Here is a 14505-nt window from a genome sequence, read left to right on the forward strand (position 1 = left end):
TGTAGAGAGCGAGGTGCGAGAGCCAAGCTTGTTCAACTCATGTGGCCTCAGCTTACTAAACAAATCAACAAGTAAAAAATAATGACGTGACAGGGCAATACATGACGGTCAAAGTGTGCCGGAGTTTGTTTAGAGAAGTGCCCCAAACAGGGTGTTATTTGTAACAAAGAAGAAAAACTCTTGTTATTTTGTAAACTCTAGGCGTCTCAAGTGTCGTCCCTCCCTGTGTTCTTGAGTTTTTAACAAGGTTGCCGGCTGTCTGGCGACCATAGGTCGAGTATGGAGTTTTTAACAAGGTTCTAATCCATCCCATGTGTTATCGTCAGTGGCAAAGAGATTTTGCACGTTCGATGTAATGAGGGCCAAGTCTTTATTTTTTAAATAATAAATAATAATTTGGTTAGCCATCTTTTTTTCTTGAATAAAGCAGGAGAGCTGCTTATCATTTTATTAAAAAAATTGGAAAATAATTTTATTTGTGGGTTATTAATTAATGAGCAAGAAGTTGCAGTCAGAGTTGGCTACCGTCACATCTTTATCATCCCATGCACTCCTTCCCCCACAAGACATAATTAAAGTAATCTGTAAGATCAATTTGATATTCAGTTGAGACATCTATAAATGTCTCCATTCATTGGGTCAAGCCCAGGGCGGGGCAGCACGTGAACATATTTTCATGCAAATAAAGCTAGCTAACGGTTTTATTAAAACAAAAGAATACACAAGATACTATGGCTCACATGACAAGCTAGCAACTAATTAAGACAAGGAAAACTCTCACCTATCTGCTTTGTCCATCTAACCCCCTTAACAAAATTTAGGTACAATTTATTTCCCTAAATTATTTTAGTTGGTCCAATCTACCCTCTAATGAGATTTGTCCTTTTTATTTCTTTGCATACAAGTTTAATTTTAAATTCAAATTCTGTGAATAGATAACGAACATTATGGAGCATAGTAGAAAAATATATTAAGATTTTTTATGGTTATTTTCATAGGTTAGGAATATTTCATACAAAATTGATCGTAGGGATACAAACTGCATGAAAAGTAATAGTGAACAATTCATAAATTATTTTTCTAATATATGGCATTGTGTTATAAGTCACCTAGAAAAATTTGAATTCAAAAATTGGACCAACTAAAATAGCTAAGGAGAGTAAATCGAACCTAAATTTTGACCACGGGGTTAAATGGACAAAACGGATAGGTGATAATAGTAAAATGGATTTTTTCTTAAGACAATCATTGCCTGGTTGATGCTACTTGCAACAAAAGGCAAACCTAAAGGTTACAAAACAGTACCTGAACTCTGCTGTTAAATTTGGTTGCAAGCTGTAATATTGGTAAAGCCTTATAAACTACTCTCGTCTACAGATTTTCCTAGCCAGCATGGTGTGTACGGAAAAGACGATGTTATGAACTGTTCATTCACTAAGTCATGGGCATATTCTTCTGGATATATATTGCCTAAGACTTGAACCTTTGAGCTATTGAAGTGATAGGCCAATCCTCTCGTTATTAATTCACCCAAGAAGATAATCTCTTCGAACGGATGAAACCCAATAATATCCATGTACCCATGATGGTATTCTCCACCGATGTATTCATCATCAGAGCTCCATGAAGATTTCTCATCCGTTGATACTTGAGAGCTGCATTCAAATTCCTCTTCTACTGGTGCTTCCATGTTGTCATCATCATCATAATAGTAGTTGATATCCTGCAAGGTCCAAGGTCCTCGAATCTTTTGGCTATTCTCATATGGTCTCGTATGCTCAGGCCCTGTTTGGGAAGGGGGTGTTAAAGTTTAACACCCCACTTTTAACACTTTTTAACACTTTCGTATCCAAATACTTGTGTTAAAAGTGGGGTGTTAAAGTTTAACACCCCATTTTTTATAAACACATGGAGGGGGTGTTAAAACTTGCTAAAGGTGTTAAAAGTGGTCTCCCTCTCCACTTTTTCCTAGGTTACCCCTTCTCTCTCCTCCCTCTCTCTCCGCCGGCCATAAATGAGGGGGCAATGGAGTCATTTCTCACCAAAGGTGTTAAAGTTTAACACATCATCTAAACACCCCAATGTGTTTAACTTTAACACTCTATTTGAGAATGTTAAAACTTTAACACTTGTTAAATTTTAACACAGGGTATCCAAACAGGCCCTCAAGCTTGTGCTTCAACAACCACTTACGAAGGTCCTTGTCATGCTTCAATACCCACTCGACATTGCAACCTGATTCGGCAAGGTTCCAAACTTGAACTCTGCTTCTTCTCTCGATCGATCGATCCCCTCGGATATGAATCGGCTCTGATCTTTAGGGGCAGAACGTGTTCGGGGTGGATTGGAATATGGATCGGACTCTGTGTTGGAGGTGTAGGGATTGATGGATGGAGCGGCGTGGACGGTGCTCGCAAGTGACGCAACGCATGGCCGCGTGGCAGTTTTAATTTGGGCCGAAAGAGATCGTTGGACTACAATTAATGACGAAGTGATCTATGGCTGCGAACGTGCTTGCGTTCAAGGACCTGATGGCCCTTGATGCGCCGGCAATGGGTGAGCACCACCATTGACATGCTTCACGCTAGCAGGGGATGTCGACGGACTTGTCCGACCGGTTGCCCCAGAACTATGGCTCTTCGTACTCTCGACGCCTGCCGGTTTAGGCCGGCCGGGTGCTCATGCTGGCGTAGATTGTTTTGCAGCTTCTTCAGTGCAGTCATACTCATACAAGAACTTTGCACTATGGTTAGGTTCCGGTCCACAGGACCCAAACGCCATAATAATCCATTCCCGGTAATTCTTCAGTAAACTGCTCCAAACAAAGTAAATGCGATATTACCGGTTAGCTAGCTCGATTGTTCCAGGGTTAAAATTCCTGGGATAGTTAACATTGCAAGTTATCTGCATATGCGCCTACCGCCTACCAAACACATCCTTAGGGTAAAGTATAGAAGTATCCCAAACAAGATGTTGTTTAGAGCAACTTCAAGAGGCTGCTAATCTTACCTCAATACCCTTTTTAGGAAAAAAAAGAGAGAAAAAATGAACTCCAACAATCCACCTAAAACTTCCCTAATTTTTTAGCGACGCTAAAAAATAGCTTGCCACCGCGTATATTTTAGCGTTGGCGTTCCTCCCCCAATCCTGATTTCCGCACGCCCGCGCGTCCCTTCCGATGGACCCAATACGATGACGTGGCCTGTGTTTGAAATATTGGGGGCTATTTATTAGCGATCTGCTGTGGACTGATATATTTTTGGGGGAAATTTTTTTGGAAGAACCCCTAATACATAGTTTTGGGGAAGAATTTTTTAGATACTCTTGAAGTTGCTCTTAGAGAAGCAAAATTCTTGTTGTTCTATGAAATCTTGCCATTCAAAGTGTGACCCCGTGTTCTTGTTCTTGTAACAAGTAGCCTGCTGTCTGGCAGACCATGCGTGGGCTGAGTATGGAGAGTTAGAACGTAACAGGTTTGTGGTATCAATTAATAGTTCCATTTCCATCCCAACACCTTAAATATGACAAAGGCTAATTCTTCCTTTTCCCCCTAGTACAGAATTCGGTATTAGTCCCGGTTGGTAGGATGCAAATCTCCCGAAAATCCATCCGGGATAAACTAACCGGAACAAAAGGGAGGTCTTTTATCCCGGGTCACTCAACCGGGATTAAAGACCCCATTTTATCCCGATTGGTAATACCAACCGGGATAAAATAGGTTACCATACCAGGCGCTGCAAAAAAAAAAAGAAATCCCAGGAGGGCCCCCTGCAAGTCACAAGTCATGCGATTTTTCACGCGAAATATGCGCGCGCGCTGCATGGGATTCGAACCCACAACCTCCAACCTCGCGCGTAGCTTCCTTACCATCCCACCTACACAGCACATTTAACTATATAGGGGATGCAATCCTTTTGTATTAACTCGTGGGGACCCTTTTATCCCGATTGGAAACACCAACCGGGATAAAAGATCCCCTTTTATCCTGGTTGGTATTACAAATCGGGATAAAAGGGTTCGAGGGATTTAGTCCTCTTTCAGCCATCCCGTTGGGACCCTTTTATCGTGGTTTGAAATACCAACCGGGATAAAAGACCCCTTTTTATCCCGGTTGGCACTCTTAGGGTCTTTTTTTTCCACTAGCCTTTGCAACCGGGATAAAAGGTCCCGGTTGGTGAGCCCCCACCAGTGACCGAGCTTTAGTCCCGGTTGGTCAACTTTTTGTCCCGGGCCAACTTTAAACCGGGACAAAATGGGGCGCATGGAAGGTGAGTTCTCTACTAGTGTTCTTAGTTATTAGAGAAACTCCAAAAGACTACTAATATTACCCCAATACCTTCTTTCGGGAAAAAAAGGAGAAACAACGAACTCCACCAGTCCACCCAAAACTGCCCCAAAAGATTAGCGACGTGAAAACGGAGCGCATCACCGCGCATATTTGCGGGGAGTTCCTTCCTCCCCCAATCGCCCCCTTACCCGCACGCGTAGGGGCGGATCTAGGGCCCGGGCTGCTCGGGCTGCGGCCCGGGGCGAGCCCATATAGCCCTTCTAACATATGTGGTATTTAGCTTAAAAAACTATGATCTCAATTAGCGAAAAGGAGGCTCAGATCAGCACCTCAGCTGGGGCGAGCCCGTTCGGATCCGTCCCTGCGTACGCGCGCCTCTTCCCGCGAGATTTGGCACGCGTGCTATGTTCCCTGCATCCCCACTCGATCCAATCACGACCACCGATTCGACCCCTGCCATCGATGGTGACGCCGCGGAAGTAGCAGCCGTAGACGCAGCCGCAGCCGCCGTCGCCACCGCAGAGCGAGGTGTCGGTGCAGCACGTGGCGAAGGCGTTCTCGGATGAGCTCCTCCGCAAGTTCGCTGACCCGGATGTGTGCCACCTCGCCACCACCCCGCCCCGCCGCAGCCTCGCGCTCCGCCGCAAGCGCTCGTACCGGCGTGTGGCCTCGGGCTCTCCGTGCGGGACTCCGAAGCGTCGGCGTCCGCGGGGACCGCGGAGCTGGCGGCGCCCAAGAGGCGGTGGAGCATCGGCGGGTTGGCAGACTGGAGGGCGAGGCTGCTCCTGCCGACAACCACGGCCGCATCCGTGCAGAAGGGCCAGGCCCGCCGGGGAGGGGCCGCGCAGCTCGACGACGCCACTGGCATCGGCCTCATCCTCGCCGCGCTGGAGCGGGTGAGTCAGACATGCAGCTCTCGAGTTCTCTAGGATGTGAATTGTTTAGCTAACCACTATAGCACATTGTTTAGTTTCTTGCATTGTTCCTACAATCACAGTGTCAATATATTTTGTCAATTTGCGCTGGGTTGCTTGCATTCTTTTGTTCGCCTGTCCATTTGAAAAGTCCACTTTTATCTGGCACTAAGTTCCTTGCTAGCTCCATTGTCCTTATGGTTTTTGTCTGATTTGTTCAGGTTTCCGAGTTAAGCCACCTGAGCAAACTTGCTCGTGATAACAACCGCGGTGGCTTCGCCCTCGCAACCCGGGACGGTGGCTCAAGATGCTGCTGACAGTAGCAATTCAGTGTAGTTAACCTGTTGCATCACCATTGTACCATTCAAAATTCGTTGCAAATACATAGGCATGTCCTAGTACTCTACAGCCTGGTGGGTTCCGAAATTTGTGGCTGGCCTGTGGTGGATTTTGCACCCTGGCCTTGAACCCGGAGGCTGCAGTGTGTAATAGTAGCAGAAACGCTGTGTAGAGCTGTTCGTTTCGTTTCAGGTTTCTCCCAAGATCTTTGGAGAGAATGCCGTAGCCGTAGCTTCAGCTGTCCTTGTTTGGGTGATTAAGATCTTGTGATGTGATGCGCTATTAAGCATTCAAGCTCTCGTGTGAGGGAAGCCGTGACATTAGGCTTTGCCGGTGGTGTCTGCAGGGCGTCCAGGCACACGAGCTGAAGCTATTAGCGTTCTTGAAATTTGGTGAACAAATGACCGGCCCAACTAATGGGCTCAATTATGATGATATGGCCTGTTTTAAAATATTGGGCGAAGTTATTAGCGTTCTGCTGTGGGTTGATATATTTTCGAAGGAAAAAATTTTTGGGACAGCCCCAATACATGATTCTGGGGAAGAATTTTTTGGGAGCTCTTAGAGTTGCTCTTACGTATATAAAACAATCCTTGGGCTGACCATTTAAAAGAAAATTGGGAAAACAATTTTATTTGGGGGGCGGTTAATGAACATGAAGTTGCTCTCTAAGTCAGAGAGAGGTTTCCACATACCATCTCCCTTCATCAAGGCTTTGTCATCCCATTGCATCGTTTACACCCAAAACATAATCAAAGTAAACCTGTAAGATCAATTTGATATTCACTTGATAACTTGAGACATCTATCTATATATGCCTCCATTCACTGGTCATGGAGGGCCGGGCGGAGTCAGAATGTGAACATATTTTCATACCTTTATTCAAAGGAGAAAAACACAAGATATTACGACTAAGAAACTAGGTACTAGTAATGAATACAATCATTGTCAGAAGATGGTTGATGCTACTTGCAACAAATAAAAAGAGAAGGCATGCAGTCCCAAAAGGTTACAAAATATTATTCTGAAGCGAATATTTGTGGATGTGAACTGAAAAAAGACGCAACAGGAGCGTTTTCAATTATTCTCATATGCAGTTTGTCCTATAGCCAGCAGGGCGTGTACGGAAAAGATGACATTATGAGCTGTTCATTCCCTAATTCTTTGCCACATGCTGCTGGATATATATTGCCTAAGACTTCAACCTTTGAGCTATTGAAGTGATATGCCAATCCTCTTGTTATTGATTCACTCAAGAAGATAATCTCTTCAAAAGGATGAAACCCAAGAATATCCATGCACCCATGATAACCATCGTCAGAGTTCCATGCAGATTCCTCATCCTCTGATACTTGTGAGCTGAATTCAAATTCCTCTTCTACTGGTGCTTCCATGTTGTCATCTTTATCATATTCATCATAATAGCAATTGGTATCCTTATGATATTCATCATAATAGTGGTTGATATCCTGCAGAGTCCAAGGTCCTCGAACTGCTCGACCATAACCACAACCTGGTCTCCTGCTATACCCTAGCTTGTGCTTCAACAAACACTTACGAAGGTCCCTGTCATTCTTCAATACCCACTCCATCTTACAACCTGATTCGTCAAGGTTCCAGACTTGAACTCTACATCTTCCGACGATTGATGCGCAATACAATCCCTTTGCCGACTTTCCAAGATAAAAATGCGTACAGGTTTCCTCTGGCGGTTTAAGAATCACGTGGTACTTATCACTCGACAAGGATATTCTGTAGAATGAAATCATGAAGTCATCAAACATAGGATGAAGAAAAGCCTTGACATGGAGAATAAAACAAAACGCAAATAAACGAGGAGTGAGTCTACCTCATAACAAAATCAGTTTGACAGTGGATGTACAGTGCTCCTCGCCAGTAGACAGCATTCCGTTGCTCGCGCAAGTCGTCCCTCATGTCGGCGACGGTCCCTGCAGAACCACCTTCTCGAGCAAACGACCTCTCCTCCCACTGTCCAGTCCTCGATGAGAAAGCATGTAAGGTGCATACCAATGGCGGCCATTCCGATTGTTCTACCGCAGGGTCCCGATCATCAATAGAACTGTCGTAGTCCGGATATCCAGGCAGCTCCTTGTACAGAAGATGGCTAACCGAGACCACATCGTAGTCCGGCGACACGGCTGGATCATACACGAGGTACATGTCTTGGTAGGTGTCCATCTCCATGGGTGGGGGTGGGAGTGGGGGCAGGCGAGCCACCCACCGTGTGGCCGGGTTGAGTACGTACCAACAGATGCCGTCGTCGTCGAAGCCATTCACCAGCACAAGGCCATTGCAGTGGTCGCGGACTTCGCTCCATGAACGGGATGTGGGCTCGGGCAGGTAGTCGTGCTTGCCGGAGACGGAGGGGCGGCCGGCCGTCGAGGGGCAGGAGAAGAGCTCCGAGATGTAGTAGTTGTTGAAGTTGATGAAGATCCCGCCCAGCGAGAGCGGGAGGAGGTCCGCCCGCAGGAGGCGGTGGGCGTCCACGACGGCGCGCCACGCCGCGCAGAGACGCACCGGGACGCGGCGAGGCCCCGCGGCGGGAGGCGGCGGAGGATGTCCGCGAGCACGTCGTCGGGCAGCACCGCCACCGTGCCCGCGTTCTCCTCAGTTGCCGTCTCTCCCTGGTCGCGGCGATCCATCGCCTCTCTTGCTTGGGATCCGTCGGAATAAGAGGCATTTTACGTTCATTTTAATTCGAAATATAGAATAAAATATGATAGTTAAGATAGCGAAATAGAAACATGATCTATTGTATTTGTAATGAATATAAAGAGTAGGTACTATAAAACATAAGAATTGAACGAGAAAGTTCAAAAGGAAATACCTAGAGGCAGGACCAATTCCGGAGGAACCGAATACGCTGTTACCCAACATTGGTAGTCGAGCCTGTTCGATGTAGCCGTTCAAGAGTTGATGCAGTGTAGAGCTGAGGCAGTGCTAGCCGTAGACGAACAGTGAGCAGTCGCACATACGTGCTTCCCAAAAACTTGATCGCCCTAGTAGGCGAAGTCCGTGCACACAGATCACCAGAACGGAGATGACAAAAGCGCAACACAATAGTGGACAAAAGCTCTGGTGGTAAGTGTTTTCGCACGCGAAAGAATGAGAGGCAGCCCCTCTCTTATAGGCAACAGAAGACCTTTGGATACCTAGGTTAATGCAGCAATTAAAATGTCAGTTCCTGAAAACTACCAACCATTAGCAGTAGTCAGTTACTGATCATTTGAATAATCAGTTACCAGTCACTAAATGAGTGTTCAGTTACTGGTCATCAACTATGACAAAAAAAACTGCAAAACCTGACCAACTTCTTGACACGGCATAGCACGGCTCTCACCGAGGCGAGCGAGCGCGCATGTAGCATCCTGCTATCTCTCTATCAACTTCTCAACAGGTGCAGCACAACTTCACCATATAAGTTGATTAGAGACGCTCTCGATTTCCAAATTGGTTTTATTCTTTTTGTAACTACCACCACTAATGGACCTTGAGATTTATTTGATTAATTAAACAATTGGACCTACCCAATTATTCTAACAGATCTTGATCCGCTACGCGCGCCGGGAAGCAAGCAGTTGACGATCTTGAGATTTATTTGATTAATTAAACAATTGGACCTGCCTAATTATTCTAACAGGATCTTGATCCGCTACGCGCGCCGGGAAGCAAGCAGTTGACGATCGATCGGACGGGCCTTTCGGATCTGAAACGACTCGTGGGGAACGAATGGGGAGGTTGTTGGGATTGATCGGTGGAGAAGCAGAGAGAGATTTATGAGGAACGGAGCGGAGGCTGCGGCGTGCGCGGTGCTCGCAAGTGACGCAGCACAGGCCGCGTGGCAGTTTTAGCTTACTGGTCAGGCCGCGTGGCAGTTTTAGCTTACTGGTCGCGCATGCCATATTCCGATTTGTGGCCATCGATTGCAAAGTCTGGAACTGAATTCAACTGCATGCAGATAATTAAAGATGAGCATCACGAATAGGTCGTCGTCAATCATCGTGTTCCTGTATTATGTAGCTTCGAATGATGGGACGACGCGGGCAACATTTCATCATGAACAAGATGGTTTGAGCCGTTCTTATGGTTCTCTTGTTCTTTCTCATGTTGTTCTTGATCCCTTGCCTCGGCCTTCGTGCAACTATCCTCATACAAGCAAAGCGGGTGGCCATCAGAGCAGAGCCCAGTCACGCAATTCGATCACTACTTGTTTATTTGCGCTTGTTACTCTAGGGCAGGCAGGTACGGATCAATTGCATAACCATGACGAGCGCTTAGCTCATCTCACAACAAGCCACTGAAACGACCGAATGATCCCATCAGGTTTCTTTGAAGCTGCTGATTTCTCTTACAACTGCTCAGGCCAAGTACATTGGTGTCGTCTAATAGGCGGTCTCATGCATTGACACGTAATCTTGAGACGATTTAACAGGCAACCTGTACAATGGGTTGTCCTATAAGTTGTCTGGTAGTGGTATATAATTCCTTAATTTGTGCATAAGAAAAATAAAATATTATGAGTTGCATGGCAACAATAACTCGTACAATGGTTGTTAAGTTGTCTCGTAGTCCTACAATTTAGCTCATGAGGTGGTTGTTTCGCGAAGCAACGACCTCTTTCTCTCTCCTCGCTCTCTCTCCTCCACATCATCAAAAATCCTACGTGGCACTGCATGAGACGACCTATGAGACCGTGTAGCAATGTACTTGCCCTTAATATGTCGTGTGTATGGCAAATTTCTTCCAACATCAGGAACGACCAAACACTTCTTTCATACTAGTTATCATATACTACCTCGTACTAGTACGTACTGGGGCATGCAAAATTGGTTACATAGAACCACAAAGACAGAAAGTATCCAAATCATTTTGTTTCATTAAGGTGGAGAAAAACAAATTGCATTGACTCACATGATACAACTAGCTGCTAAGATGGATAGGCACCTACAACCAAAAACAAGAGGGAAGAACAAATATTTTTTTAAAAAAATATTATAGAAAATTAAAATCTCCCAATAGCAACCAAATCAATATCTGTGTGTACAAAAGGCTTGTCGATTGTATTTCTAGTTGCAACCAAGTTCCAACATATGCTTAGTTTCTAAATGGTGTTCTAGGACCATGTCCATATCCAAACTGTTCTATCCAACAGGGTGCATATGGAAAAGATGATTCTATGATCTGTTCATTAGTTAGCTCTCTGTCATAACCTTTTGGGTATATGTTTCCCATGTCTTCCATAGTTGAGCTATTTAAATGATAGGCAATTCCTCTTCTTATTGATTGGCTCAAGAAGATAATCTCTTTATATGGATGAAATCCAAGGATGTCAAAATATCCGCAGTTAAAGTTTCTACCTTCACTGTCCACTCTATATTCAGTCTCATCATCATCCGATGCATCTGAGCTCCACACAAATTTCTTTCTTAAAATTGCTTTCTTCTTGACATCCTTTTTGTAATTGTTGTTAATATCCTGAAGTATCCAAGGTCCGCGCACTTTTTGATTACAATGATCATTATAATTTTGACATGGTTCCTTGAGCTTATTCTTCATTAACAACGGAAGAAGGTCCCGGTCATGCTTCAACACCCACTCCATCTGAGAACACGATTCATTAAGGATCCAAACTTGAAGTCTGCATCGTCCTTGAAATGATGCACAATAAATCCCCTTTTCTGACTTCCCCAAATACAATTCTGTAATTCCTGCTGCCGGTGGTTTAATTACATAATACTTGTCATTTGACAAGGACATTCTGCAAAATTATATTGTCATTTAATGGTTAGAAAACCATAGGAAATAAAAATCTTGTCATGTACGGGAAAAATCAAAACATAGCAGACATTATAACTCCTAGATGCATTGGTTGCATCTAATAGGTTCGCCGACTGTTGGTTGCCACCGTGTGCACTGGACATTACAAGAGAAATTGGTTGCATTAATAAACACAACTATGCCAAGTTGGCAGTGTTGACAGGCAGGCCTCGATGGGTGCCACCGTGCCAGATCGTCGAGTATCAATGCTGTCAGATTTGGTGATGTTAAACTCTGGATGGAGGAAAATAGATTACTGAAGGAAACTTATCTGAATATAGAGTTAATTCATTGTGAAAGGAAGGAATGGGAGTTTTTCCTCGAAACCCAAATATTACCTCATTTGCTAGCAGGATAAATTGAAAGACCAAGATCATTTTAATGCTATTTTGAAACATCACTTTCATTTGAGTTGCATTTACTGTAGTGGCACTATTCAGATTATAGTCCTATTGTCTCACAAGTTGCTTCATTGTCTAATGTCGATTGAGATGATTGGAATCAACATAGATCAGTACTTATCGGAATTCATCTTGGATGCCTGTTTCCACTTAAATCAAGTGAGTGAAACTTGAGGCCAGATATGAGATTTTCTAATTGTTTGCTAGAGAGTCGCAGGCTCAAATGTTTATTTAGCAAATGGCTTCTTAAACTTCTTACTGAGCAAGGTATGTGGCAAGAATTGTTACATAACAAATATTTGAAGGATAAAACTCTTGCTCAAGTACATGCAAAACCCACTTATTCACCCTTTTGGAAAGGGCTGATGCGGGTCAAGGATGGATTCTTCACCATAGATTTTTCAAAATTGGAAATGGACAATCCATTCGTTTTTGGAAGATATTTGGCTTGGTGACACACCTTTGGCTCAACAATATCCATCATTATATAATATTATGCGACACAAGCATGTTCGTGTTGCAAATGTACTTGCTCAAACACCCTTAAATATTGCTTTTAGAAGAGGTTTGACTAGTAATAAATGGAACGAATGGTTGCATTTATGTCAGCGCCTAATGATAGTTAACTTGTCTGTTGATCCAGACCAGTTTGTTTGGAAACTAACTACTACTGGTAAATTCACTGTGAAGTCTCTGTATCTCCAACTCATGAATGGTAATACGAGATACTTGCACAAATACTTATGGAAGTTAAAAGTACCCTTGAAGGTTAAGATTTTCATGTGTCCTGTTAACAAAAGATAATCTGGCTAAACGGAATTGGAACGGATGTCAAAAGTGTTGCTTTTGTGACTCAATGGAGTCCGCTGAACACTTGTTTTTATCATGTCCTTTTGCCCGCAATATTTGGCGTATAGTTTACTTCACTTATAATATACCACCCCCTTCCAATATTAAGCATATGTTCGGAAATTGGCTTAACGGGGTAGATAAGAAAAATAAGGCTAGGATACGTATTGGAGTGTCAGCTTCATGTTGATCCATTTGTAACTGCATGAATAACTTTATCTTTAACAAACAAACGGGTACTAATTTTTTGCAGGTTATTCGTATGGTGGTGCACTGGATACAATTATGGTCCCACCTCCTCCCGATGGATCAGTGGGAGCCTATAGTTACTGGATGCAACCAGCTGCTGATGGTTGCACAGGACTTCTATTTCCAGGCTGCTGGATGGCAACACACTAGGAGAATTGCAAATGGATAGCTATTTGATGCTTTTCATTTTTACATGGTTGATTCATGCCTCAACCTTGACTGATCCATGATTATAATATTTGAAATCTTCTGAAGTATACAATAAAAAAAGTTGTGTGCATCGATTGATCCAGAGGTCGGGGTAATCCCCATCTCGAAAAAAAAAAGAGAGTCACAGGCAGATTAATTTGAAATAGAAACTTGATGCTACACAACACTGCATAATATTAGACGAATTCTGTCAGTCCAAGACCTTGTTTAATATGTTGGAAGCTACATTTATGTGTGTGCGGACGTGGCTAATTCTAAACCAAAAGTAATCATGAGGTTATGACTTCATACATGCACTGCAGTTCTGAAAAGAAGGTAGATGTCTCGTCTGTTCCCCCAGATTTTCTCATGAATTTGTCCTGCAACTTTGCTATTCGCAATGGGGCCAAGTGTTTTCTGCTTAAGTATTTTTTTTCAGTGGGTACAAACAAACATGATCGCAGCCAAGCAGAACTTACTGTTATGCGTTTGTTGTCCTACCAAGCTATGACTATGCAGGACATATTTTACTGACCAAACACCTCATTTGTGCGCTACTACATATGTGAATTTTAATTTTTCTGAAAAAAGATTATTGCTACTTGTAAAATCACATTTTTTTGTTGTTTAGAGAAGATTTTCAGTCCCTCGAGGTGCCTAATACTTGCTTTTGTCGGTCAGATACCAGTTTTCAGTACTGAAGAAACGTTACATCACCTGTCAACATCTTGTTGGGATGCTGAGATCACCTGTCAACATCTTGTTGGGATGCTGAGATCACCTGTCAACATCTTGTTGGGATGCTGAAAGTTTATGAGATTATTTCAATAATGCACTACTTATGACATTATTATCATGTTCTGATTAATGACAATGTTGTACGACCTACCAGAATAAAAAAGAAATTATCTAGATCTGCTGCTACTGTAATAGTGTCGGTGGTGGTTCCGACGAACGAGACAGTGAGACAGGCTGTACCCAGTGGAGTTCGGTGGATTACTCATGTGTTGCTTACTTGTTTAGTGTATATACTTGCATGATTGCATTTGGACTTACATGAGGTGAAATGGATTTTAGTACACCTAATAAAAGCAGCATAAAAAACTAACAAGTTGGTTGCAACTTGCAATGCATAACTTGAAGTTGTATGTGTGTGAAGATCAAGGCTAAAATTTCCTGTTACTCATGCTTCCATTTTTTGATAGCCTGGGCTTTTTACAGGACTGAACTAATTTGATATCTGAGTCTGAACTATATAGCAAACTCTGAATTTCTGATCACATTTCACTTGATATTAGTGACGGCAAGGGGAACAGTTATGTTTGGATGCGTTTGGTACCGGGGACGGGACGGGATGGGATGGGACAATCCCAAATTTGATAGTGTTTGGTTCGGAGTCACGAGGGATGGGACGGTCCACAAATGGGAATATGCTGCC

General features: G+C 43.6%; 1 non-coding gene and 1 pseudogene across 1 annotated transcript; one reads left to right on the top strand and one right to left on the bottom strand.

The window, feature by feature from the left end:
- Window positions 1-2498: 2498 nt before the first annotated feature.
- On the top strand, window positions 2499-6008 carry LOC117835221 (uncharacterized; annotated as a pseudogene).
- A 392-nt stretch (window positions 6009-6400) lies between these two features.
- LOC117837136 (putative F-box protein At4g21240) lies at window positions 6401-8934 on the bottom strand. Its single transcript, XR_011897288.1, has 3 exons — window positions 8390-8934; window positions 7391-8215; window positions 6401-7293 (listed from the first exon to the last, which is right to left on the bottom strand). It is a non-coding gene; the product is annotated as a putative F-box protein At4g21240 (transcript).
- Window positions 8935-14505: the final 5571 nt, after the last annotated feature.

The sequence above is a fragment of the Setaria viridis genome, chromosome 9, assembly GCF_005286985.2.
Source record: "Setaria viridis chromosome 9, Setaria_viridis_v4.0, whole genome shotgun sequence".
NCBI classification, from domain to species: Eukaryota; Viridiplantae; Streptophyta; class Magnoliopsida; order Poales; family Poaceae; genus Setaria; species Setaria viridis.